Raw genomic sequence first — 15,881 nt, 5'->3', positions numbered from 1 at the left:
GGCAAGCCATCTCGCCCCGGGGCTCTTTGCTCTCTCTCCTTTTTTCATTCTCACACACACACACACACACAACTCGGAGGAAGAGAGAGAGAAACAAAAAAAGGAACAACAGCTTCTAAAATGTAAGCGTATCGATCGCTGTGATTCTGAAGGGCAAGACGGCCTTACTTGTGACCGGATCTCTGAGAACAGATGTTAATTCCGGGTCTGGGAGAGGTCTTTGACTTCATGGATTCTATTAAATGTCAAACGTTTAAGTGCTTTATTTGAAAAGTGACGTACCGTGGGCGGCTTTAAGTGGCCAAAGGAGATTGTTAGCCCTTCCAAGGAGGTTACGTTTCCACCCCGGTCCATTTGTTTGTTTCTTGTAAGCAAGATTACACAACGACAACTGGACGGATTTCCACGAAACTCGGTGGAAGGATGAATATGAGTCCGAAGAAATATCAGTGCAGGGAAAAGGCAGAGCTTATTGTATTTAACACGACTGTTGGATATTGGAAAACACCTTTGGTAACTCTGTGGTTTGAGCAGCGATGTGCTAAGACAGATGCGGCTCATGTCATGTCTAGACCTGCTGGTTTTTCCATGCTCCAGGTGGGAAGGACAGAGGGGGTCAAAGGTGACTGAGTGAGGTGAGGGTGTGGTGTGACCCCTGACCCCTGACCCCCTGACATTTGGGCTCTACATCTGCAACCGAAGCCGAGGAGGAACCAACACAAGTCGGATTTCGGTGATAAAAGCAATTCCACGCTTCAAAGTGAAGTCATTCCCGGTTTTCCGTTTGTCCCTGATAGCCCGATTCACGTGGATGAATCAGAGGAGGATATGATGCATAAAGTTTCACACATCAGCACTGACCTCTGACCTCTGATGAGGACAATTAGACGAAGGTGGGAGGTTTTAATATCCAGTTATTAACATGTTGGTAACTGACACTGAAAACAAAAGAAAATGCCCCGAAACGATTTATCCTTACGTCTCAGCTACAGCGGCTCGAGGTAAGAGCGATGTGCCACCTCCGCTGACCCCCCCCCCACACACACACACACACACACTCACACACTCACACACAAACACACACCCTTCCACCCCCTGATGGATCACTTAACACACAAACAACACACACAGCTGAGAGACTTTCCTGCCTCTGTCCTCCTCAGTCCATCGCCTCCTCAGACAGGAAACCTCAGTTTCCACTCCTCCTCCTCCTCGAGGCCTCTCGTTCCCTCTTTCTCATCATCCTTCTGTTCTGTGCTGTTGTTTTTCATTCACTGCTCTGCTTCCTCTTTTTTTACCCTTCCTCTCTCATCTCATTCTTCTCTCACCTTTACTACAAGAGACATTCCTGGTTTTAAAAATAGATCACCAAATTATTTCCTCTTTTCACCATTTCACATATCTTTGGGATTAATTAACAGAATAGAAATGAATATTTAGACAAAGAGAAGTTTCAGTAACACTGTTGTTTCTTATGTTCAATCTGAACTCCCCCCTTCCTCTTCCCCATGCTGCAAATGGCACATAGGATCATACACAGGATTATGTAATAGAATTCAGCATGGTGCCACAGGGGGAGGGCTGTTGAGGGAGAAAAAAGAGTTGTTCACAGCAGCTGCAATACAGAGTGACACATGCGTTCACATGCTCCAACAGAGGGAGAATCAAGCAAAAGATCGCTGCATGTTCTTTTAGAGTTTGGAAAAGATTAAAGGAATATATCACTATTAAATTCAAGACATTGTGAGCGTGCAATTAAGAGCCAAAGACCCAAAACAGAACAGGGAGGGTGAAATCTGAAATATCACATGGAGCAGGAGAGAATGGGGCGAGAGAGGGAAAGACGTAGAGAGAAAAAAGGAGGGAGGGATGGACGCAGCGAAGGAGGAAAAGGAGTGCAACAGGAAGCTACTCCGTGAGCTACCAATGGCCTCAAGCCAAAGTCTTCAGACACAGGAATTCCATGCAGAGGGCAGGGAGGGAGGAGGAAAAGTGCCAGGAGGGAGGGAGGGAGGGAGGGAGGGAGGGAGGGAGGGAGGCACAGAACCAGGAGGGCGGGTCGCACTTGTGGTTTATTGTCAAAAGGGACGACTACATGAGAAAGGACGGGCACACTCTTAAAGCTATATCTCACTGTGGTTGAACGTTCATTCTTTTTTTTTTTATGCTGCAAAGCCTTATGGGACATTATTTGTACGTAGGGTTGCAAAATTCTGGGAATATTCAAAGTTGGAAACTTTCCATGGGAATTAACGGGAATTAACGGGAATAAACTGGAAATGTTGTGGGTAATTTATACTAACTGTATTTACCTTGTCATATACAGACATAAATATACACATTTTGTTTTGTCATAGGCTGATTTGAGCCCTGAGGAAACTTTGAGCACTTGACTCTATGCTTCTGCATCGTTGTGTCATTCTTAACATAGGTCTTTGCACAGTATTTGCAAATGTACACAGCCTTTCCTTCTACATTGGATGGAGTGAAATGTCTCCACACATGAGATAGTGCACGTGGCATTGTTCTGTAGAATAAGATGAGAAAAAAGTTTGTAAAAAAACACTAATGCAATGCCAGAGATATAAATAGTTAGCCAAACAATTGGAATCGTCTGTAAAAATATTTTACAATTGATTGATAAATGAATGGAAATAGGCTAGATGAACAGATGAACAATCCTCAATCAGCATGCTAATATATTTTCCCCAGTAATATCATTTGAACTTACCTGACTAGTCCTGCACACTACAGCAGGCCTCAATAGCCCTGCTGTAGAGTGAAGGATGCTGGGAGTTATCTGTGCATGTGATGGAAGAATGCTCAGTGGAGGGTTGAAATTCAACCTACAGTGTGTGCTGCATTCCATACATCTTTAAAATAGAGTTTTGAATGATGTTTTTATTGCTCAGCGTTTAATTTGCGCATTTTAAACTTGCCCCTTTGCAACCCTATTTGAACGTACACACATATCCTCTCGTTTTAGCTTCTGAAATGGAGGACTTGTCATTTTTCTACGTTTTATATCATTATAAATATAAATGTTTTTCTATAGACCAAAGGATAAAGTGAGGCGATAATTGTCAGTTTAGTCACTGATGATAATCTTCAGGTGGAATTTATTGTGGTGTCACAGGCTGAAGTAATCATTAGAGGCTGATTCTCGCTGTTGTGCGTCTTTAATTTGAGACACACACACACTCCACATCTCGATGAGCAATCAGACAAACCTCAGCTGCACAGCCTGCGAACCCGACCAATCAGTGAGCTCATGTTTATTCATTCTCGCAGATGGGTCTGTCCCAGATTTCCATTCTGCCCTGAGACGGGTCGGCCCATTTACAAGCGTTTATCTAAAATGGGGCAGAATTGATACGAAGACTTACAGTGGAGGTGACTGTCGCTTAGATGAGGAGAGGTTCAGTTAAATCCAGTAACACACTCAACAGTTTATTTTCTAAGGGAATGTGCCTACAGCATTCATCGACTCGCATCGTCACAGGTTTTGTTGACGATCGGTTGCAGGTCGATCCTCTTGCATCCAGAGGTTCCAGACACTTCCTCAGAGGCGAATGCCAAGCTAGCAATTCCACTTAATCTGCCATACAGTGAGATTAGGGCTTGATTTGTCTATAAAAAGCCATTTGACTGAGATGTCATAGTGTGTCAGTAAGCCTTATGGTCGGCTAAACCCAGGATTATGGTACGAATCATTGACCGGACTCCTCTTGGTGGGGTTGGGATGGTTGTGGATGAACGAGCGGATGGAAGGACGAATTGGTAGGTTAAATGCAATATTAACCGATATAAAAATCATTTTTTTCCAATGATGCTTTCAGACGTGGACTGAACTCTGGCCATTCTCCTGAAATCATCCAGCGAAGCAATGTGAGAAAGCAAGTGTTGAGTCTCTTCAGCCAACCCAGACCAAAACGCCTCAAGTTTGACTTCATCTAGAAACTTATTTTAACTCCTAACACAGAGAAAGTCTTCATGCAAAGCTCTTTTTAATGATGCAATCCATCCTTAAATTCAATAGGAGGAGAAGCAGGTATAAAGCGAGAGAGGAGCTGCACATTGGCACGAGGGTTGGAAACTTACCCCAAGCCGCAGTGGATTTATTAGCCTCCCTAGTAGCTGCTACATGACATGAACAATACGCGATTGAGGGCCCACATGTAGCAACACATGTTTCGAGTCACCACAAGTTTTTAATCAACTAAATAGTTCTAATCTACACTGTAGTATCAGGACAGCAAAATGATAAACACACAATCCCCCCCCCCGGAGGGTCGATGACTCACAGTGTTCAAGCAGCCAACCTTCCCAATACTAATGCTCAAGGCACTTCACACAGCAGCACTGTAGGCTTTGAAGAGCGGTGAGTAATCTTACAATAACGTGGGGTATTTCACAACATAGCAGTTTCATAAGGAAGGAACCAATGAACACAGCAGGAGGCCTGCCACCCTCCGAGAAGAGAGGGAGAGGGAGAGAAGAGGAGAGGAGAGGAGAGGAGAGGAGAGGAGAGGAGAGGAGAGGAGAGGTTGTCTCTGCACTCTGATTGTCTCTGATTTGATTGACACCCCCCCCCCCCCCAGACTCACTTTGACCTCCCACTGGCTCAGCTGGGCCTCTTCACCTCCTGCAGTCGAGTGAACACATTCCCTCCGACCCTCACTCTCTCCCATACTTCCATTTAACAAGAGCTTGCTCTTCCTCTTCACCTCCCGGTGCTACATCCCCATCCTCTGTCATTCCCCTCCTTCATGAACCCGTCTCATGTCTCTCCCTCTCTTTCTCTCTCTTTGCTTTCCCCCTCCACCCACCCTCCAACCCACCACCTCTTTTCAGTCCATTTCTGTGGCCTCTCCCGACAGGCAGTGATGCAATCCTACGACTCCTGCGCGCAATCACAGGGTCTGGAGTTGGCTTGCCAGCCAGGCATGGGCGTCACCGCACCACACTCAGGAAAGAAGGGAGGGTGGGAGAAAGAAAAGAAGAAACGGAGCCAATGCGAGTCGGAGGAAAAACAGTCTGAGGCTGTCAGAGTTGGTCGTGGGCGAAAAGGGGAAAAAGTGCGGCGATAAAAGTTAACAGCTCTGTTTTATAGGTTGTATTAAACTTGGGGTGAACATGTTTTTCTTTTGTGTTTGTGTGGTGCGGTGTTTGCTTTCTTCGAGGTTCTGTGGGATCTTTTACATGGATTTGATTGTGGATGATCAAACAGCACAACAGTAAAGCTGCTAGTCCTCTTGTACTGGTGGGTAGGGTTCGTCATAGTGACAGAGCTTCGTAACTTCCACTGTCTGTACGACTGCAGATATATTTTGAAGGGATATTTTGCCATCTGTCCATACGACCTCAGATTTACAAAACATCTCCGTCCAGACGAGGACACAAAATGACTAAAAACAAGCATGCCAGGCCAGTAGGTGCTAATAGAGTCTACATAAACAATCCATTAAATACCAGAGAAGAACATTGAGAGCATGCTCAGTGAGCTTATCCTCCCGTCAACGGGTGTATACTCATTACACAAAGCAACAGTGGACGTACACAAAGTAAGGTAAGCTATGACGTCATCGTTTCCCAAACGCTCCATTTTACACAGACACGCAGCTACTGTTTTTTTTTTTAAATCAGCACTTTGGAAGGCATTTGTTTAAAATGCTGTTTTGGATGAAGGGCCTGAAGGACATCTGCATCAGTCGAACAGCTCAACTTTACGTATGAAATTTCTGATGTTTGAACTTGGTCTGAGCTGGGAGGTTGACTCCAGAGATTTATACCTTGTGCCGGGTATGTACAGGTGTGTGTGCACATAACACACTCACACACACACACACTCTCTCACACACACACACACACACACCAGATCAGGTTTAACAATCTTTGTTGAGGCAGACCTCCCCTAAAGCCAGCAGAAAGAAAGGTCAGGTTAGGAATGCAAAGCACTGGCACCTGCCTAAATCTTTAAAACACCAGATTCTCTCAGTGAGCGCGCACACACACACACACACACACACACACACACACGCACACACACACACACACAAACACGCAGTAAGAAACAAGAAGTCCACTGCTGACCACTCCCTAAAAATCCAGGTTTATAATTTAAGAGATTACTTTTAAAACGAAAGAAAAAGGTGTGTAGCAATAACCATTAAACATCTTCAAGCTTGTTTTGAGTACACAAAGAAGCTGATGAATAGAACAACGGCTCTGAGGTATTCAGAGGTATCTTTCTCTCGTCTTTCTTGTCTTTAATTTCTCTCCCACAAAGTTAACAGCAGACTGAGTTCATTTTAATGGAGGTGACATGCGTATGGAAACTGCTGCACGATAAGCTGCAGACCGGGGCTGTATTTCAGCAGCAGTTGCTGAGCCAATGCGGTTTGTCCGTCCAATAACAGCTTCAAGGATCAGGGTATGAAGTATGGGGCCACACAGTCCAAGCACACTGAAACACACAGACTGTATTTGTTCGACTGTACAGACATGGATACGTGTACGAGAACACACAGGCACACACACTGGTGCACAGCTGTGTGTTGTAGAGTTCAGACCAGTTCAGGGAGCGCTGTGGTACCACTCCAGCTATGGGAGGGGTGTACCTGTCTCCCAGTCATTTCCTGGATGGGAAGGTTATGGCCGCCACACGCATGAGAAACAAACCCCTTGCGCCCTTACACGTTGACCCCAGCCACTTTCATTTGCTCGCAACTCAATAAGCCAGCAGAGCACAGTGAACTCCCTGGGAACCAAGTCTTCTTATTCAATAGCCGGTAATATGATTCCAACAACAGCTTTATGCAACACGGCCCCTGCAGGCCGGGGGGTAAGGCGTGGGGTGGGGTGGAATGGGGTGGTGGGTGTTGTCTTTATCGCTGTGTGGCGTTTTCGGACATGTCGAAACTCCTGGACGGCCGCTCCCTGTCCCTGGAGAGGGCTGGGTGACACCTATGCACCAGGGGGGGGGGGGGGACACACTGCCAGATGTGTGGAGACAACGAGTGTTACTCCGTTATTGTGTGTTTGAGAGCATGTGAGTCTGTATGTGTGTCTGTGTGTGTGTGTGTATTTATGCAGCGAGAGGCGGAACAGGGCAGTGGCTCAGCTTCCAAAACCAACGCATATTGGAAGGAGACGAAAACAGGAAGAGGGAGAAGTGCAAAACAGCGGAGGGCAATTAGCAGATGAAGTGACGTGATGTGTGTGTCTGTGTGTGTGTGTGCGTGAGTGTGCGTGTGTGTGTGTGTGTGTGTGTGTGTGTGTGTGTGTGTGTGTGTGTGTGCGTGTGCGTGTGCGTGTGCGTGTGTGTGTGTGTGTGTTGGGGGCAAACACAGAAGCAGGTCTTGCTTCTTTAAATTTGGGCGTGCCCCCCACCCCCCCCATCCCTTACTGTCTGCCATACCTCCATTTTAACCCTTCCTCTGCCTCCCTCCATGGTGATCACGTACACACACACAGCTTGTGTTGTCTTATTCTCACTGAGGCTGTGCCAACCTGTCTTCTCTTCTCTCCTCACAGTAGAACACCGGTTTTCCCTCTGCCCCGCCCCCCCTCCCCTCCCACCACGGCTGGCAATAAGACAAGGTCAATACGACAGTCTTTTCCCTCTGCTCTTTTTCCTTACCTCCTTTATCTCCCTTCCTCTTTTCCCCTCTGTATTTCTTGTGTTCCAGCTCAACTAAGTGACAGGCTCCACCCTACAGCTTCCATCTTTTTTTTGCGGAGAGCGACAGACGCACGGGGACAGATGGAGGGAGACTGGGATGGCATCAGAGTCGAGCACAATGCTGTAAAATGGAGTAGCGCTGCAACTCCAACTCCCGATTTAAATGAGTTGGCACGTCCCATTTGTGCGATCTGTTGGAAGCGAGCGTCAGGGGGGGATCTGGCGCCGGTTCCTCCTTTTCATTTGGCCGAGTGACGCCGAGCGGGCGAGAGCTAATAAATGTGCCGCGGACAATCACACAGTGTATCAGCTGCCGCGGAATGAATGAATGAGCCGGGGAGAGGATCTCAATTAGTGTCGAAGGTCAGGCCAATATTCATGCTCTTACACTCTGCTGTCCTGAATCAATGCTGACATTTAGATTCAATTAAGGGACGGCCGAGCTCACTGTGACCGACAACGCCATTTATCGAGCGTACCGAGCTAACAAGGAGCCGCGGCGCTAAAAAGCTATTGGACGTAGTAAAAGAGAGCGACAGGCCGTGTTAAAAAGTCGATCATTACAACTTTTAGCAGACGATTAAAAACAAAGAGGGTGTTTGGTAATCTGAGGTCCGTCTTTATATCACAAAACCTCAAACTTAAAACATTTCCTACACGACATAAGGCTCCCTCATAGGAGAAACAGCCAGGCTACATGTGAATTAAATCAGTGCTGGCAACATCTCCACAACACCACAGAGAAGGTAAACACTCACAGGCCAAACTTTTTTCCTCTTGTACCGCATGTGTGAGATGGAGAATCTCTTATATAATGTGTGCGTCGCTTGGAGGGGGGGGGGCTCGTGGAAAGAGGGCGACGAAGAGGGAGACAGAGAGAGTCCCAGGGAGTTTTGGGATGGAGGGAGGGAGAAGGGGGGGGTGAAGTCTGGAAGCTGGCTGACAGGACTGGATGTGCCCAGACAGAGAGACGGGCCCAGGCCCAGACATGAGACTCCTTTTCTGAGTCTCAGAAAAGGCCTCACCCATCTCTCCCCCCCCCCCCATCCCCATTCTCTACAGATACAAAAAGAAAACACGGCATCAATTCCTCTCTCCCCTGCATGTCTGAGCTTCAAACACAAGCAAACACACACGTACACACTGAACAGCCGTCGTGCTGCTGAGGTTCTACTGGAGAATCCAGGGTGTCGGCCCAGCGAGTAAATAATAACACAAACCAGCTGCGTCTCTCGTCATGTTACGTACGACTCACAGCTTCCTGAACCGAACTCCCACTTAACTAAAGAAGCTCCGGCTAGAGGCGAGTTTACTATCAGCCATAAGTTAAATATTACGTATGTTGATGGAAACAGCTCATAATGGTTTTCCACCACTCCTTCCCACCGCTCCCACTCTGCCAGCTCCTTTACATTACTGTAAGTGTTTCATGTTTTGGCTTTATTCCCCATATTTCTTCTTTAACTTTTCCTCATCGAGTGCGCCCTGCCCTAGACATGGTCTGCGTCTCGTCTGATGGTCTCTGCGTCTGCGAGCTGAGATTCTCTCACGATACTGAGCAGAAGTAGCACGAGAGAGAGAGAATGAGAAGAGGTAGGGTGGGGTAGCTGGAGTGAGGCACTGAGTTGTCTGTGTTTATTTTGGAAATGCTGGCCTGCAGACTCGCAGCAGAGGAACTGACCCCTCGACTCCACCGTGGCGGATTCTCTCAGAAAGAGCGCACTGCGTCCATTTGGGATGTCCCACGCAGGTGATTTTGAAAAATGGTTGACCATGTGCCCCAGTGGAGGGTGGGGGGGCTATTTTAGAACACCCTGGGGATCCAGGAATGGTCTGCTCCAGGAGGAAACAGTGAGGCCGTGAGGTGATTAGTGGTTACAGTTTAACTGGAGAAAAATGCACGGTCCGTGAGCCCAGCCAGGGAGTGAGTGAAGCGGTATGTGGTGCTGGTCTCCTTCAGTTTGCAAGTTAGTGGGAGTCAAGCTCTGCATCTGCTTGGTCTGTTCTTAATGTGCAGGTCCAGGAACCTGGCCATCACCCAGCATGGACGTATCACACTGTGAGGCACCGGACATGGCTCAACACCTCCACTGCAGCAGACATGGCCATGATTAGTAAAAAGAGAGTTTGTGAAAGAAATGAAAAGCGCCAGATTATAATGTTTTGAACATTCTGAATCAAGGTATCTGAGCAAATCATTTGACTTCCTCAAAGGATTTCTGTTGGTATCATGAGCAGCAAAATATATTCTGCAAAAATAATTAAGGGTTTGTCAATAACTTGAGTTAAGCTGTGAATCATAGCAATAACAGGTGGATTGGAAACCTGAATGATAGAAATCTGTTGCTGTTGTGTCACAAGAATATATCATATTGTAGAGAATATATATTGTGACTCATTATAGCTTCTTCTTTTTCTACTAATGATGGACGCCACATTTTAAATATCCTCTTCTCTCTGCCTCATTTCACTGGAGAGCCACATGGATTCATCTGGGTTCATGCATCTCCTGTGACATTTTCACCCCCCACCCCCAAAAGGCCAAGACCTCCGATGTGCAACTCCATTAAGCATGTCAGAGAAATGCCCTAATAGTGGCTGTGCGTCCTCCGTGCAGCACCATAATGCATGGATGAAAAGGCTGTTCATCTGATTAGCATTCATTAATCTACAATATGTAGCAACAAGAACAGGACATTAGCTTTCACGGTGAAATTGTGGCTCTGTGAGAATGAATGTAAGTGTGCATCAGGTGCTGTGTTTTCACTGCAGGCCGCCTCATTCACTGACCGCTGTAATCCTCCCTCCCCTGCTGCTGAGTTGCATTTCAGTTTGACGGTAATCCCCAGCAGCTATGAGACCCCATGCTGCGATATTAATTCAAACACTCTCCCTCAATGTATTTTGTGCCACTTATATATTCCACCCACTTGTAGCGGCCAAAGACTTTTTGAGTTTCCCAGTGGTTAGCATGTTTCAGTGGGTCACACCAGGTCGAAAACCAAAATCTTCCTCCCGTCACCTTTTGATTTCCGATGACTTTCTTGGCGACTCTTTATATTAAACGAGATGCACTTTTATTGCTCCGGTTTAAGGCATTAAGTGCAAGTGCAGTGTGGGTTCCCACCATCCCTCTACCACACGCCTCGTGGTTGCACTCTGACGCAGGAATATGCTATTAGGGTCCACCTTTCCCACCAGAAAGCAGCTGCCTTTCCCTCGCAGTATGATGTCACTCAGCTGTGGTAAGGGGCAACATCTCAACCCAGGGGAACAGTTCTCTGAAATCAAACCCATGATTTGATTTCGGAGACTGGCAAGGTGGAAAGCCTTTATGGTGTAACCACCGCTGCGCTGATTACAGCAGATGAAGCCAGTTTGTGTCGAACCAGTTGCTCTGACCGAAACTGTGAAAGTTGTTGCTCCCATGCAGCTGCCTTAGAATCTACGTTGGGCCAAGCACGCAGTCAGGATGAGAACATGTACAGCGAATAAAGCTGCCCACACAAACACATCCTGTGAGTGTGGGACGCCACCACACGGATGCACGGCCGGACCACATCTGGCTTCATGGCGAAGCGGAGACCAGGTGTCCTGTGAGAGAGGCGGGGCCTAAATTACCAGCTTGTCAACGTCTCCTGTCCTTTTTTTTCACAAGGATGTTACAGCTGTGGCTAAACTGATCATCAGCTGATTGGATAAACAAGGCACTGAGCAGGCCGTGGATGTGAGGCGCACCTGTGCTCACAGTTCAGTGAGGGGTTATGGATTAAACAGCAGAGGCCTGGACTAGGGAGGGAGAAAAAGGGGGGAGAGGAAGTCCTCCCTCTGCAGAGTGCCTCTGCGGCCTCTTTCACTGAGGTCCAGTGGGCCCATAGCCAGACCTCCTTAGGTCTCATGTGCCATCTTGTATAAGTTTCCTTCCTGCAATAGCAGAGTATTATACTAACACTTACAGCCGCCTTGGAAAAATACGGCCTTTCTACTCCAAAAATACAACTGCAGCCCCCTGAGTGTGCCTCCATCTGCATTGTGGCCTAATGCTTTTTAATGATCAGGCCTTATTCCACTCCAGCACGGGGCTTGTTAGGTCGGCCTTGGCAGGGCTCAGCTCTTTCCCGTGGCATCCTCTGGAACAATGGACCCATGGGAGGCAGCCAATCGGGAGAAGCTCCATCCCAAACCCAGGCCCAGTGTGCACACAAATAGGCTTGGGGACAGTGGAATTGCTTAATTGGAGGAAAATAGCTCTTTATCTAGGCCTCTCTGCCTGTGTTCATCCTTGCCCCCTGCACTTCATGCCGCGGCCTCCCCCCCCAGGTTGGAATTGGTGCAAAGCGAGATGATAAAACGACAAAGATGTCACGGGTTTCATCCAGCGCCCATGTGTGGAGCGGACAAAGGGACTTTAAGCACAATTAACTCGTGGTGCATTCAAGTACCAGCTGCTGTGACCAGCAACATGAGCAGAACTCAGTGCACCCTCTTGGTGACATGAAGTGATTGCATATTTATTCTTTCAAGGGGGGAAATGAATCATGAATCTGAGAATGACCACGATTTCCAGTGGAGGTCACAGCTCATTTGTAGGTTCATGGATGAATATAATATACTTAACACCTTTTTAGGGCTGGGCAAGTTAACTCGTTTTAATCGAGTTAACTCAAGTGATGAGTTAACTCGATTGTTTATCCGCCAAATATTTTCTTTTTTCCTGTTCTGCAGCAGTCAGCAACAGACTTTCACAAAATAAAAGCCTGACTTTCACAATAAAACAATAAATAATCAAACCTGAGTTAATGCGAGATAAAATAATTAATCGAGTTAACTCATCACTTGAGTTAACTCGATTAAACGAGTTAACTCACCCAGCCGTACACCTTTTATTATGATGAGCAGTGACAGGGCCCAGTTTTACATGTAGGACTTCAGTATTCATATTGACCTGTTTTGGTTTGACAGGAAACTTGTTTCATTGTCTAGGCTACACTATTAAGACCTTACTATTTATGTCCATGAAATTAAAATATAATCTTCCGTTTTAATTGGCTGAAAAATATTTCGACGTCCAGTAAAACCACCAACCTGTCGAGGCAGATGTCAACAAACAATGAGTCTGATTTAACCAGACGTTTCTTAAGGGCAGTTTTCTCTTAATGTCTTGTGAATCATCTCACAATGTATCGTATCATATATATATCGTACATGTTATGAGTTGGCACCACACAAATCTGAATTGAACGCAAATATTAGCGGCAATTTAAACTGGCAATATCAACAGATATGCAGCAGATTCTTATATTCTATGTCACACTGCATATTTTATCTTCCTTTGTAATTCCACGGACTAAATCAGTGTCTCTGTTCGTTATCATACATAAGATCAGGTCATTTATTAGTCCCAACATGGGGAGATTAACTGTATTACAGCAGCAAGAGTCAAAGACATCAGTAAGTAATGAGTAACATGCAATACTTAAGTGTAAGGGATAGAAAAATATAGAAAAATATTGGCTGAAAAAATATTTCAACGTCCAGTAAAACCACCAACCTGTCGAGGCAGATGTCAACAAGCAATGAGTCTGATTCAACCAGACGTTTCTTAAGACGTTGACTGCATATTTATTCTTTCAAGGGGGAAAATGCATCATGAATCTGAGAATGACCACGATTCTCAGTGGAGGTCACAGCTCACCCATCGCTTTACTTACAGATGCACCCCAGGTTGAGGAGGATGTCAGCACCCAGTAGACGTTGAACTCTTTATCAGATGTTGTGACAGGCCTGCATCTTGCACAACAGCTGGCTGAGCTCTGAGGCACGTCTATAAAGGACATGGTTTGTGCTGCAGCTCAACAAAAAAAGGGCTTTTCAACGCTGAAGAGGGAGATGCCCGTTTGCAGTGGATCCAGGGGGGGGTAATAACAAGGTGTCTGCGTAAATGGCACAAACGCCGGTAGAGGCACGTCCGCCACAAACCCGGTCTCCAGGCTGCAGGATCTCCGTGCACCGCTGGAGAGGCTCTGGAAATAGGTCACTGCCCAGTTTGAACTCGGGCGATGATTTTTTTCACTCTCACCGACGTGCACACACATAACAACACGCACAGGACTGACATGCATGGAGGGCTCTTACCTTGCTGGGTGGGGTGAGGAACGCCGCGGATACAGCCGAGATGTCCCCGGCTCGGTCTCCCTCTTCCCGGTACAAACTTCTCTGGCTCCAAACAGGCGTCGGCGTCAAGTGACTCCTCGTCAGTGTTTCTCTGTTTTTAGTGTGTCACGTCTGGAGAGGGTCTCACCAGGTGTCTGGAGAGGGTCTCACCAGGTGTCTGGTCTGGAGAGGGTCTCACCAGGTGTCTGGAGAGGGTCTCACCAGGTGTCTGGAGAGGGTCTCACCAGGTGTCTGGAGAGGGTCTCACCAGGTGTCTGGAGAGGGTCTCACCAGGTGTCTGGAGAGGAGGTCCGCTCCCACACCATCGTCAGGGTTATTTCTAATAAGCATGGAGAGAAAAAAGGGACTCGAACGCAGCTTATATGTGACAGCTGGTTGGGAGAATAAACACTAATCTATGCAGGGACAGCCTGGTGCGATCTGTGCTGCATGTTGTCATTCCACTGGGAAGCCGTCAAGAAAAGAAAAAGTGTAAACACCCAGATCCGGATTGGGGAACTGGTCCCAGTGTGGAAAGAACCAGGAGCCGCTGGTGGTTGCATGAAAAATCTCCTCCTAGAATTCAATGCGCATCGCTTAATGGCAACGCTGGTCAGAGTGGGGGGGGGGGGTTCCTCAGGGTGCCAGTGGGTCTCCCGCAGCGCAGACCCCCGGGGGTGGGGGGGCACCCGGAGCAGGGTGGACAGGGCGGGTTGGCGACTGGGGTAAAGGGAGGAGGATCGTCTCCTTCTTCTTCTCCTTCTTCCTCCTCGGTGCCTTTTTCCTCCAGATGCCGAGGTGGAGCCGGGTGCTTGGTTATTTCTTCTTCTCCTCGCGGTGTCTCCCCCGTGTCTCTCCGGTCTCTCTCCCCCCCTCTGAGCGCTCCGGGAGGCGCTGAGTTGATGGAAGTCTCCCCCACGACCAGGCGCACAGACAGCCGTCCGGAGCGCAGCCAGCAGCCCGTCAGGACCAGAGTCTGCCAGCTCAGCGCAGGAGCTGCTCCGCCCACCAGGAGCCATGGGCCGGCCCAGCTCCTCAGAACTCTCCCTCTTTCTCTCTCCCTCCCTCTCTCTCTCTCTCTCTCTCTCTCTCTCTATCTCTCTCTCTCTCTCTCTCTCTCTCTCTCTCTCTCTCTCTCTCTCTCCCTCTCTCTCCATCTCTCTCTCGCTCTCTCTCTCTCTTTCTCTCTCCCTCTCTCCCTGTCTCTCTCTCTCTCCAAACTCTCCCTCTCTCCCTCCCTCTCCCTCTCTCTCCCTCTCTCTCTCCCTCTCTCTCTCCCTCTCTTCCTCTCCCTCTCCCTCTCTCTCCCTCACTCCCTCTCTCCCTCTCTCTCTCCCTCTCTCCCTCTCTCTCCCTATTTCTCCCTCTCTCTCTCTCCCCCTCTCTCTCCCTATTTCTCCCTCTCTCTCTCTCTCTCTCTTTCTCTCTCTCTCTCCCTCTCTCTCTCCCCCTATTTCTCCCTCTCTCCCTCTCTCTCTCTCCCTCTCTCTCTCCCTCTCTCTCTCTCTCTCTCCAAACTCTCCCTCTCCCCCTCCATATCTCTCTCCCTCTCTCTCTCTCTCTCCCTATTTCTCCCTCTCTCTCCCTCTCCCTCCCTCTCTCTCTCTCTCTCCCTCCCTATTTCTCCCTCTCTCCCTATATTTCTCCCTCCCTCTCTCCCTCCCTCTCCCTCTCTCCCTGTCTCTCTCTCTCTCTCTCTCCCTCTCTCTCTCCCTCCCTCTCCTTCTCTCTCTCTCTCTTCCTGTCTCTCTCTCTCTCCATCTCTCTCTCCTTCTCTCTCCCTCTCCACAGCTCCTCTCCAAACTCTACCTCTCCCTCCCTCCCTTCTCCCTGTCTCTCTACCTCTCCCTCCCTCCCTTCTCCCTGTCTCTCTCTCTCTCTCTCTCTCCCTCTCTCTCTCTCTCTCTCTCTCTCTCTCTCTCTCCCTCTCTCTCTCTCTCTCTCTTGCTCTTCACTTTCTTTTCCTGCAGATTGTGTGACCCTCCAGGGTTGTGTAGACTTCTCTCCTGTGTGGACACACACTTCGGCCTCAACAGGTTGTCAG

General features: G+C 48.0%; 1 protein-coding gene across 1 annotated transcript in view; it reads right to left on the bottom strand.

The window, feature by feature from the left end:
- The window catches only part of glis2b (GLIS family zinc finger 2b), a 25,568-nt gene extending 11,625 nt beyond the window's left edge, over positions 1–13,943 (bottom strand). Inside the window, exon 1 of the mRNA XM_061090052.1 lies at positions 13,820–13,943. The gene's annotated coding sequence lies outside the window, so the exon portion shown is untranslated. The remainder of the gene's footprint in view (positions 1–13,819) is intronic.
- Between the last annotated feature and the right edge of the window lie 1,938 nt (positions 13,944–15,881).

Source organism: Limanda limanda, chromosome 17 (genome assembly GCF_963576545.1).
Source record: "Limanda limanda chromosome 17, fLimLim1.1, whole genome shotgun sequence".
NCBI classification, from domain to species: Eukaryota; Metazoa; Chordata; class Actinopteri; order Pleuronectiformes; family Pleuronectidae; genus Limanda; species Limanda limanda.
Note: the sequence above shows the minus strand (reverse complement) of the source record. Positions and strands in the feature narration are given on the sequence as shown.